This window comes from Esox lucius, chromosome 1 (assembly GCF_011004845.1).
Source record: "Esox lucius isolate fEsoLuc1 chromosome 1, fEsoLuc1.pri, whole genome shotgun sequence".
In the NCBI taxonomy this organism is placed as follows: Eukaryota; Metazoa; Chordata; class Actinopteri; order Esociformes; family Esocidae; genus Esox; species Esox lucius.
The window spans coordinates 24,565,108-24,577,325 of NC_047569.1; positions in this window are offsets into that span (position 1 = coordinate 24,565,108).

A 12,218-nucleotide genomic window follows, 5' to 3' on the forward strand; every position below is an offset into this window, starting at 1 on the left:
TATTCAATAACATTCAATTATCCTATTTATTTAAAAAATATATATATTAATCTATAATTTGATGTTACATTTGATGTGGTCAAAATTCCTTGTCCGCTACTTTAAGTACATCAGTGAGTTCACCCAGAAACGTAATAAAGTATTGTTAACTATAAATAAATGAAATCAAAATAAATAGTGGGCTGTGGTCTCTTATCGTGCACAAATAACTTATCAGTTTTACTCTTCTGGGAATAGACAATGTTTCCCAGAACTTGACCATCTCAGCCTTCCAGAGATGTCTCAGCCTGGCATGACTCCCCCTTGCCTGACCGGTAAATCATCAAGATGCATCCCCTAACAGAACGTAATGAAACAGCCTAGTTATGTAGCAGGTTCTATTCATGCCTACATGTGTATAAGTTTCACAGAATGAATCAGTTGCATTAGGAAAATCTTAATCATGAATTGGAGATTGCATTCGGTACACAAAGTATAAAAAAATAAGTGTTTAACCAAATCTTCCACACGTTTAAAGTTCAAACTCATAACTAATTATTTCATTATTATTGTTTCTGTTAGAAGGGTTTGCAATTCTGTCTGCTTATGATTAGGTAAAATGTCTGTGTTTGTCGGCATATGACATGGTAAATATAGTCAAATAACCCCTAAATTTCAATTATAATCCTGTTTATTCCCATTATGTCCCTCCAAAAATTAACACATTTTAATATTTTCTAAATTGTGAAACCCTAGTCATAACTAAACATACACACAGGAGAAATGTGAATGTCATTTTCCGTATCTGTAGACTATTGATGATGCAACATAGCATTCAAATGTTTTCTTAGGATCATGTATGGTCTGTTCCCCTTAATCAAATGCAAATGTGGATTTCACCATGTCACTCTAACCTCCCCACATGGGTTAGCCCGAACACAATGTTTACTGTCATCCACAAAGCGTCGTTACCATCACACTGCAAACGCCAAGACCCTTGGTGAGCAAGGGAAACAACTACTTCATGGTCTCAAAGAGAGTGGCGTAACTGATGAAATGCTATCTGTGCCAATTGCAGTACTAACTGACTAGTCATTTCACACCCGTTAGATGAAAATTGCAATTGAGGTCTTCCATTAATTGAATGTAGTTGACGGATGGGAATTTCACCTTCATTGCACTTCATTGATTTCATTCCTGCTTATCGTTAGGTTTGGAGCCTTAATCACATAACGGATGAGCTGTCCAGAGTAAGGTATTGTGTAATGTCCAAGTGTAAGTCCAAGCACCCAGATGAATACTTTAAAATGGTAGAGGCCCTCAGGAGCACTACACATGCAATCAAAAGACAGGATTATGACAAATATATAGGGAAGTGTCCTCTATCCTACTCTGCTGATCATGTGGTCATCCTGCACACACACAACTGAATTGATTTAACCGTGAACACAATACATTTCAGCTCTTCACACTGGGTACAGTGAGGGAGAAAATTTTTGATCCCCTGCTGATTTCTTTTACATTTCCCCATTGACAAAGAAATGACCAGTCTATTATGTTAATGGTAGGTTTATTTGAACAGTGTGAGACAGAATAACAACAAAAAAATCCAGAAAAACGCATGTCAATTTGTGAAATAAGTATTTGACCCCTCTGCAAAACATGACTTAGTACTTGGTGGCAAAACCCTTGTTGACAATCACAGAGGTCAGACATTTCTTGTAGTTGGCCACCACATTTGCACACATCTCAGGAGGGATTTTGTCCCACTCCTCTTTGCAGATCTTCTCCAAGTCATTAAAGTTTCAAGGCTGACGTTTGGCAACTCGAACCATCAGCTCCCTACACAGATTTTCTATGGGATTAAGGTCTGGGGACTGGCTAGGCCGCTCCAGGACCTTGTGCTTCTTCTTGAGCCACTCCTTTGTTGCCTTGGCTGTGTGTTTTGGGTCATTGTCATGCTGGAATACCCATCCAAGACGCATTTTCAATGCCCTGGCTGAGGGAAGGAGGTTTTCACCCCAGATCTGACGGCCTCGTCCATCGTCCCTTTGATGCAGTGAAGTTGTCCTGTCTCCTTAGCAGAAAAACACCCCCAAAGCATAATGTTTCCACCTCCATGTTTGACGGTGGTCATAGGCAGCATTCCTCCAAACACGACGAGTTTAGTTGCCAAAGAGCTTGATTTTGGTCTCATCTGACCACAATACTTTCACCCAGTTCTCCTCTGAATCATTCAGATTATCATTGGCAAACTTCAGACGAGCCTGTACATGTGCTTCTTGAGCAGGGGGACCTTGCAGGCACTGCAGGATTTCAGTCCTTCACGGCGTAGTGTGTTACCAATTGTTTTCTTGGTGACTATGGTCCCAGCTGCCATGAGATCATTGACAAGATCCACCCGTGAAGATCTGTGCTGATTCCTCACCGTTCTCATGATCATTGCAACTCCACGAGGTGAGATCTTGCATGGAGCCCCAGACCGAGGGAGATTGACAGTTCTTTTGTGTTTCTTATATTTGTGAATAATCGCACCAACTGTTGTCACCTTCTCAGAAAGCTGCTTGGCGATGGTCTTGTAGCCCATTCCAGCCTTGTGTAGGTCTACAATCTTGTCCGTGACATCCTTGGACAGTTCTTTGGTCTTGGCCATGATGGAGAGTTTGGAATCTGATTGATTGCAGAGAGGTCGAATACATGTTTCACTCATTAAAATGCAAATCAATTCATAGTTTTTTTATTTGTCGTCGTTATTCTGTCTCTCACTGTTCAAATAAACCTACCATTAAAATGAGAGACTGATCATTTCTTTGTCAGTGGGTAAACGTACAAAATCAGCAGGGGATCAAATAATTTTTGCCCTCATTGAATAGGAAAATTGCTTATTTAGACATATTTGGGTAAACTATTTGTTTGAGATTGTAGAAAGTTACCTTATCAATTAAACTAGAATGCAAAGGTGTTGCAGTGAATGTGTCTCCAGGTTGTCTGCCAGCGATAAGCAGAAAGCAAAACAGAAATGAGATGCAATGTGAAATGCGGATAAATAGTAACCTTTTTGTTAGACATAGAGATTCATTTCTTTTGAAATGATCTGGTTTACATGCCCTTGGAAGGAGATTCTTGTGTGCATTGTTTCAAAGTGGAAAAGTAATACTCGGTTCAAGAATAGCCAAAGGGTGGTGGGGTCTGCGTCAAACTGCCCCTAGGTTAGTTTCCTGCATACCATAACAGAAACTGCACCAACAGGAATAATAGAAATAACTATGAAAACCAGTGAATTCCACATAATTGTTATGGTACCTACAGTTATAATTTATAGAGTGCCATTGCTAAATTGAAATGCAATTGGTAAGTCATGAATAATGAAGTGAACAAAGTTTGTGCAAAAAACTACTCAAAATAAACATACCCAATGAACTATGTAGAGGCCTCAGGTTCCATTGTGTTCCATGCTGTTCAGGTCCCAGTGGCAATGTGTTCCACACTGCCTTGTTGCTTGTGGTGGGTGAACCATCTTCATTCTCAACTGAAATGGGCACTTTAGGTTCAGGTATGTGGTGGAACTGATCCCACCTTGGGAATCTAACCCACAACCTTTAGCATTGCAAGGGTCTTAAATTCTGATTACATGGACAGGCAGAACATAAATCACAGCTATCCATCGCTAGCTGCCTAATGTCTACATGAAAGAGTCACTATGCCGTGAGTATCTGTAGGAGTAAAGCTCTTTATACTGTAACTCACTTACATCAACTTCTATTAATTATTATTGTTCAGTCAAAAGGAAGGGTTGAGTGCACAGGGCTGACTGCTGGATGGCAGTGACATTGTTTACAGAGAAGTGCAAGAGGAAACACCTCATCAGTCTTTTATGATCACAATGTCTGTTCCACAAGGTTAACAATTTAAACTTAACATTTTGGAACATCAGAAGGTGCACACAATTTATTCAAATTATTTTGAGGAAAACAGGAGTTTTCCACCACAATTTCTCTAGAATGCTTTTTAATCTCAAGAAACCAACCTTCAGTTGTGGCCATCTGTTAAACCAGACATTTTTTTTTTTTTAATTAAATTCTGCCTTTCCAAAAACTGCAGATGTTTCCTTGGCTCAGCTCTGAAAAAGTAACACTGATATACCACTCAAGTCTAGGTTTGTTATCAGAGTCCTGTCAATGAGAATGTATCTGGCTGGCACCCCAGAAAGTTCACATCTATGTTACATTACTTTCCCGGTAAAACCCTTTCCCGGTATCACACAGGTGTTTCTAGCTTTCTGTAGGCATGAAACAGCTACTTTACCGTGCCTGGTTAAACACTGAATCCCTACCTGACTTTCCAGTACTATTTAAGTTATAATGCCGGATCTTGTTACATTTTCTTTCCAGAAATCCAGACACACCTTGATGTGAAAATCTTTAACGAAAAGCCCATTTAAAAACCTTTGGTAAAACAACATACACGGATGACCACAAAATAAAAGTATATTATATAAATATGCCAGTATACAATAAAATAGATATACAGTAGATCAATCACAACTGAACAAAAATCCAAATCTCCCTTTGGTATTTTCCCTGCCTTTTATACCCAGCCATTTCCATCTCCTGTGTCACATTCTACAGTCAAATGTGCCCCTGCTTGTGTATACCCTATTCATAGATGGTCGTCATCCTTTTTGCCCGATGTATCTCAAGCCTGTTAGACCAGAAAACCTTTTTTCATTGGAATCTATATTGGTGTCATAAACTCTAAACACCACTTTTATGATATACACCCCAGGATAAAATCTGTTGATTTGTTACTACCAGATGTACTTTAGGACATGCACATGGTATTCTATGTGAGTGCCATTTTCTCCACATTTTGTTGTTATAGACTTAATACTAATATAATAATAATTGATTATTCAATTTTCCACCAATCTACACAGTAACTGGTAATGACAAAGCAAAAATAACTTTTTAGAAATGTGTCAATTTTTGAAAATAAAAACATTGAAACTCTGTAGTGAGTGTTGTAACCCCAACTCTAAACACAATATAAAAACGTATTATGTTGACAACATGTAAAATGGACTACAGAAGTTAAAATCTCAAAATGTGCATTATCAGTTTTCAACTTTCTCCCACCAGTTACGGACTAAGCCCAAATGAATCAAACAATTTACTGCCCCTTGGGTGGGATGTTATTATGGACGGTGTGAGTGTTCAGAATGCCTGGCAACTTTAGGACCCAGCTTAAAACCTTTGCCTGACTGGTGAGTACAAGAAAAGGACACCTATCATCACTAATTTAATTGTTTCTCAACCCATAGAACCAGGCCAATCTGGGCAGTTGGACAGTTCAGTTAACAAGGTGGATACCAAGGACCAGAGAGGAATTATCAGCAAGCTTCTGACTGCTGTTCTCGTAAACTCCTATTCCAGTGGTTGTCCCAATCACCTATTTTTAATAGAAACGTAATTGGCTGTGTCTGTACATGCGCACATTTGTTTTGAACTGTCAGTAAGTGGCTCACATTGATATAAAGAAGGTAGCCATTGTCTAGCAACATCCAAAAGGTAAGAAGCTAGCTAGCTAGCTAACTGTCACAAATCAATAGCTACAATCGGCTACAATAGATTAGCATCATGCAGGCAACATTAGAGATTCAGTTTTGAAGAATAAGACTTCCGATTTGTGTATTTTGTGTATGTATAGTGTGTATTGTGTACATTTTTGTGTGAAAAATATAAACCAAACAAAATCACTATTTAAATAACACTTTATATGAAGTAAAGAATATAAGGTGGCGCACATTGAAAAACGTTTAGAGCTTAAGTTAATGTAGGGAACATATCTCATTTTAAAAAATCCTATTTTGATGTTATTATTGTAAATTTGCTTGTGCCCAATAGCTTTGGAGAGGAATTGTTTTATAAATCCAACCACATATTTAGCAATATATTCATATTGCCTCATTAGTTAGTAGCTAGTTGCTTTTATTAGGAGTCTGGGATGGGATTCATGAACAGTTTTAGAGAATGGTTAATTGTTGGGGAGTACTTATGTAAATATTAGGGAATGACGTTAAAGTGTTGTCAGATAATGCTAAGAAAATAAAGATACATCCAATACATTAAAAACATATTTGTATCATTTTACGCTTTAAGCCTTTTGGGTCGTTGATGTCAGTGTGGTTGCTTCCTAAAATGTTGTGTACACTTGTTTACATCCCTCTTAGTGAGCATTTATTCCATCAACCTGACATGTGTGTCATATCAAGGAACTAACCAATTAAACACATTACCCAGGTGCATCTTGTCCTCGGGACATTAAAAGGCCTTTCTAAAATGTGAAGTTATGTCAAACAACGCAATGCCACTGATCTTGCAAGTTTTGAGGGAGCATTAAATTAGCAAGTGGACTGCAAGAATGTCCACTACAGCTGTTGCCAGAGAACTGAATGTTCATTTCTCTCCACCCTTGCAACTCCAGAACATGTAACCTTATCTGACACACCCACCCCCCTAGATTGTTCCTGTCCTTTTCCGTTTGGTCATGCCTCTGACCTGGATTATGTTTTATAGACTTTGGACATAAACCCACATGCAATTATTAATGATTTCAATTTTTGTACTCTTAAAATGTTCAACCGGCACAGCCAGAAGAGGAATGCTCACCCCTCTGAGCCTGGTTCCTCTCCAGGTCTATTCCTAGGTTTCGACCCCTTTAAGGATATTTTTCTAGGCACTGCACATCAACACTGTTGTTGCTTGCTCCTTTGGGTTTCAGGCTGGGTATTTTGTAAAAGCACTTTGTGACAATTGCTGATGTAAAAAGAGCTTTATATAAATACATTTGATTGATGGTACATAAGAAGTGCCCATCAAGCCAATCCAACTTGTGGTAGGTGCTTCAGGAAGCATGGAGTGAAATCTCTTCAGATTACCTCAACAAACTGATAACTCGAAGGCCAAAGGTCTGCAAGTCTGTAATTGCTGCAAATGGAGGATTCTATGACAAAAGCAAAGTTTGAAGGACACATTATTTCAATTAAAATTATTATTTCTAACCTTGTCAATGAATGTTTCCTGTACATTTTTCTCTATTTGCCATTCAATTCATGTAAGTTTTCATGGAAAACAGGGACATATGAGTGACCCCAACTTTAGTGTATAAAGATGTGATAACATTTTGAAACAACTTAACTCCATTGACCTGGCCAGATGACTCGTTCACATTCTCATTCTATACAAATGGCCTTGCTCTAGCAGTGAGACCTATTTCTAATTAAGGACCATAATTCTTAGTAAATATACAGGGTCAATTCAGTTTAACATTTTTAAAAAATCTGATATTTATATAAAACACATTTTAAAAACCTTAATTGTTTTATATTGCATGAGTGTTTACATTTTCTTAAGGTAGGTAAGTGTGTAACCTAATAAATGGATATTCTTACTGAAAGGCAGAGCTGGGTGCCAAACTGTTAATCCATTAATTGCTAATTAACAAGGTTAACATTTGTTAAGGATTTAACATTTAAGTCAACTGTGAAAAAATGTTTTGGACTAATGACAGGGCAAGGAGAAAGCTCATCAGATAGACCACCTATCACAGTGATGGTGAGTCAGGACGTGTGGAGCAGAGCTGAAATACATTCCTTTAATGTGCTTCTTTCCAAACTCACAGGAACAACAAGAGAACCCACAGGCCGCCAACCGCGGCTGTATATCATAGACCTCACAAAAACAATGAACCACAACTCAAATGACCAAAGGGGCAACTTAAATACGATCCCCAATTAGAGACAACCTGGGGCAGCTGCTTCTAATCTGGGACCAACAAAACTGAAGAGCAGAGATGCCCTGACTATCTTCAGCCTAGAGGCACTCCCATAGTCAGGACCTGACACCACCAAAAGGCGGACAGTAACCTTAAAGGCACTACTGGAAAAAGTCAGGATCAGACACCACCAAAAGGCTGACAGTAACCTTTAAGGCACTGCTGGAATTTGAGCTTGAACTGTTCTACAAAGAAAAGTGAAATAAAAGGAGTAACTGTGGTAGATCCTAAATATAACAAGAGTCTGTTGACTTTGTATATCCACTGTTTAGGACACTGAGTGAACCATTATAATCGAAATGTTTCTGTGTTATGAACTGGCCAAAGCATCACCTGGGAAGCAACAAGGTTTCTGTGTAGATCAGTAAGTAGAGCAAGGTGCTGGCAGTGCCAGGATTTTGGGTTTGACTGCCATAGGGGGCTAAGTAGAAAATGTATGCACTCATAACTATAAGTTGCTGTGGATAAGAATGTCTGCTAACGGACTTAAATGTCAAAGGAAAAAAGCCTGTTATGAACTAGACTGTTAACAATAATTGCCCCAGGGTTGCTACAAAATGCCACAGCCCTTAGCTGTTGCCTCACTGTCAGAGGTTGACTTAAGGAGAGTGGGAAATTCACAAGTGTATGATACATTTTGTACATGTAATAAATAGGACAAATAGCACCCACCAAAATGTGTATACAGTCTAAAATGAATACACATTTTAACTATTGATCAAGTAGGAACACTTCAGGAACTCACTTCCTCCTTCTGTGGTTGAACAACTGCAAATAGTGCAGCATAAGGGACTTTTTCCATTTATCTTGGTTAAACAACAGCTCTCCACTGAAGAGAACCTATGAACAAGCATTCAGCCATGCAACAGGGCAAGCATTCAGTCACTGGGACTTTTCAATGTTATTCTTGTCCTTAAAAGGTAGACTATAAAATAACTGTCGCCCAAGAACCATAAAATATTGAATCATTAACTGTAATATTGCAGACGTAGAAAAACATTAATCTAGCACTGGCTGGTTTAAAACTGCATCATTCTAATGCATTACAGAATCACTGCTGATTCATAGGAATTGGCATTGCCATTATAGTGTATGAAGTAGATGCGAGGCATAGAAAGGCAGAAGTCTCAGTCAGTTTTAATTAAAAATTAATGTCATTTCAGTAGAAAGTGTATAGTGTATACAGCAATACAGACACAAACATAATTTGCACACAAAAAGGCAACAATAACCAGCAGCAGAATATCTAATCTTTCAAATTGGCTGTGCTTGAGTTTACTCAGACAACATATGATCCTTAATGAAAGAATACTGGCATGATCTATTGAAACAAATCTAATGACAACATACAACAGTTGTATATGCAGAGCCTGTAGAGGCAAGTTTCAGATGCAGACAATGAGACTCTTCCAATAGATCCACCCAACACATTCAACAATGAAACATGAGTCATATTGCTGCTACTGCAAGAAAAAATCCAAAATGAACCTATAATTCCTTTACACAGACATTATTAATCTAAATGTTTTGCTTCAATGAGATACTGCAGATTAGGTTGATTAGTGTTATACTAGCCCCAGGTGATTATTCTGTGTGTCCTGTTCGTTTTCCCTACACCCAACAAACCAGTTTAACGGTTTACGTTCATAAACAGCTTTCAGGGAAGTTAGATGAAGTGATGGGATGCTAATTCTAGATTCCTAAGGAAAAGGAAAAGGCTGTGACTAAATGCTCTGAGCACAATTTATAGGTAAAATGGGTAATGCCCATTTAACAATCCTGTTTGTAGTATATAAAGGCATTGTATACTAATATAAGACCATTAATCAATATTTCATAATGCACTGATGAATATTAAGGTACAGAATTATTATTATTAGTACCTATATCTTCCATCGTATTTCTTATTGTATTTCAGTTGTAAATTAAACTAAACTGAAGCAACCTGCTATTTTCTACTTTAGGATTTAGGTGTCAGTCTTCTGTAGCATTTTAGTTAAGCTAGCTTTGATACTTTACTAAAATAACTGTATGTATGTTTTTCCTCCATAGTATGTTTTTTTCATTGCAATCCACCACTGCCATCTTGTGCATTATGTGCTAACTACAGTTTAAATAAAAGTCTCACTATTCTGTATTTGAAGATTGATATTTTTGCTGTATCATACGCCAATTGCTGTATCAGTTTAAGCACAACAACATTGACACAAAATACTAAACAAACATTCTTCAATAAACAATTTGAGATTAATACATCATATGAAGCATAGCGTCATAATCATGTCTTAAGAAATATTAACCGTTGGCATAACCTTTTGTATTGTTGTCATAACACTGTCATGACATATGTGCAGACTTGTTGTGACTTATATTGTTACTTTTTGGATGGTCATTACTATCCAGATAGCCAGATAGCCTAGAGGTTATGACAAGGCATATGAACAGTAAACGAAAGGCTGCTAGATCGAATCCCTGAGCTGGAAAGGTAAAACTTTGGTCTTTCCTACCATGAGCAAGACAGTTAACAGTAATAGTTCCTGTAAGTGGCTTTGTGACTCTTACCAACAGTGTATCCAAGGTACAAAATAATTATAACTGTGGAGATGCAAGACTAAATTATCCCTATTACCACATTACGTGCATTTTTACAAGGGGATTTTTTATTAGCGTCAAAGCCAACTGCTCTTCCATCAGTTATGTTTGCATTATTACATCTGACTATAGCCTCTTTTATTTATCATTTGGTCATTTAGCCTACAGCCTATTCTCTGGATTTCTCAGGCCCACTGCAGATTTTGCTCCTAACCAGACCATAAAGATCCTCAACCAGCAACACTGATGTATTGATCACATGAACACTTCATATGCTCCGGTCAAGCAGCAGTGCTATAATGGTAGTTGTAGTAAAAAATTATATAGGAAAAACTTTGTTATAAGGCATATTGCAGTTGACAGTTTAGAGGGATAGTTCACCCTAGATTCATATTTGTGTCATGAATCCACCTGGGACCTTTGGAGAGATGTCACCGGTCTTCAAGCTGCCATCATCCCAGTTCCTGACTGCACACGAACGCAGCCCTGGACAATCATTACCTGATTCCAGTTCCCTCATTCCCATGGCTGTTTAGCTTCCCTGTTCCTCACCCTCCCTGTCTAGTATTGTTTCGAGTCAGTGTGTCTCTGTCATTTCTTATGTTTGCTGAGCATCATTCAGAGCATTTTTGGCACCGTATTTTCAAATGCTATCTTCCTTTATTAAAACGCTTGGCACATTCCTTCTCTGCGTCTGATTGTTGCATAACCACACGTAACAATTTTGATTAAATTCCATCTACCCGGAGTTGTTCTTGAATGCCCATGGAAAAAGAAATTCACTACATGTCATTATTCACCTCTGACCCAGCCCGAATAAGCATTATTAGGATCATCCAAATTCATGAACTGAAACTGTGCATCCTAAGCCACAAAAACGGAAACCTACTCCAAAACAATTAATGCAACCTTTTAAAAATTGCCATTACACATTAAGAACGACGTTAGCGGCAATTAAATGTTTGGTTTCCCAAAACTTTGTTGCCACAAAGCAGACTTAATTAATACAACATAATAAAAAGAGAATTAAAATTATTTATAAGAAGAAATAAGTAATAATGTGGTAATAGTGTCTTACACTAGCTGCAGCAGCGTTAAGCAGGTTTCAGCATTCACCTGATAATGTTATTTCTTCTAGTGCATTAGTACATTATGAAATAATGAATGATGAAATGTCTTCCATCAGTTAAAGATAAAATCTAAATCTAAATCTAGTATGAAGGAGGTTAGGGGTTTGCAAGGAGAATGACCTGGGCTTCCACCCACTGCCACCAGAAGGTTGAATTTGAAATGTTCTTTGAGATACCATTTAAAAATAAGTTATTTGAAGAAAACCTTTTATAGGGGTTCCCCCGCAGTTTCATTGTGACCCCTATTGAGACCCTCTAAGAACCTTTTCTTTTTAGAATGTTGTTATAACTAGTCACTGCTTTAGGTTATATGAAAAACTTAGGAGGACATGAGGTCTTGGCCCACAACTGCGGAGTACCAAGACTCATTGCTGTCCCTGTCCAAAGTCCTGGTTGTGTTGCAGATCAAGAAAATACCGGATGATTTCAGCTGCCACTCTGCTGACTTTCTTTAACTTGTGGTTTTGTGATGATTGAAACATGTGAAGGAATTTATTGAATTCCTGTTTGTGAGTGATTGCTGTATTTTACTGTTGGCTGTAAATTGAGTATAGGTTTAAACAAAATATCAGCATGCACATTTTTCCAAAGAGATTATTGAATTGATTTACACCACATTGCAATTATTTCTGAATATATACTGTAAATTAGTTTCACAAAAATACATAATCTTTTTTTTAGCCC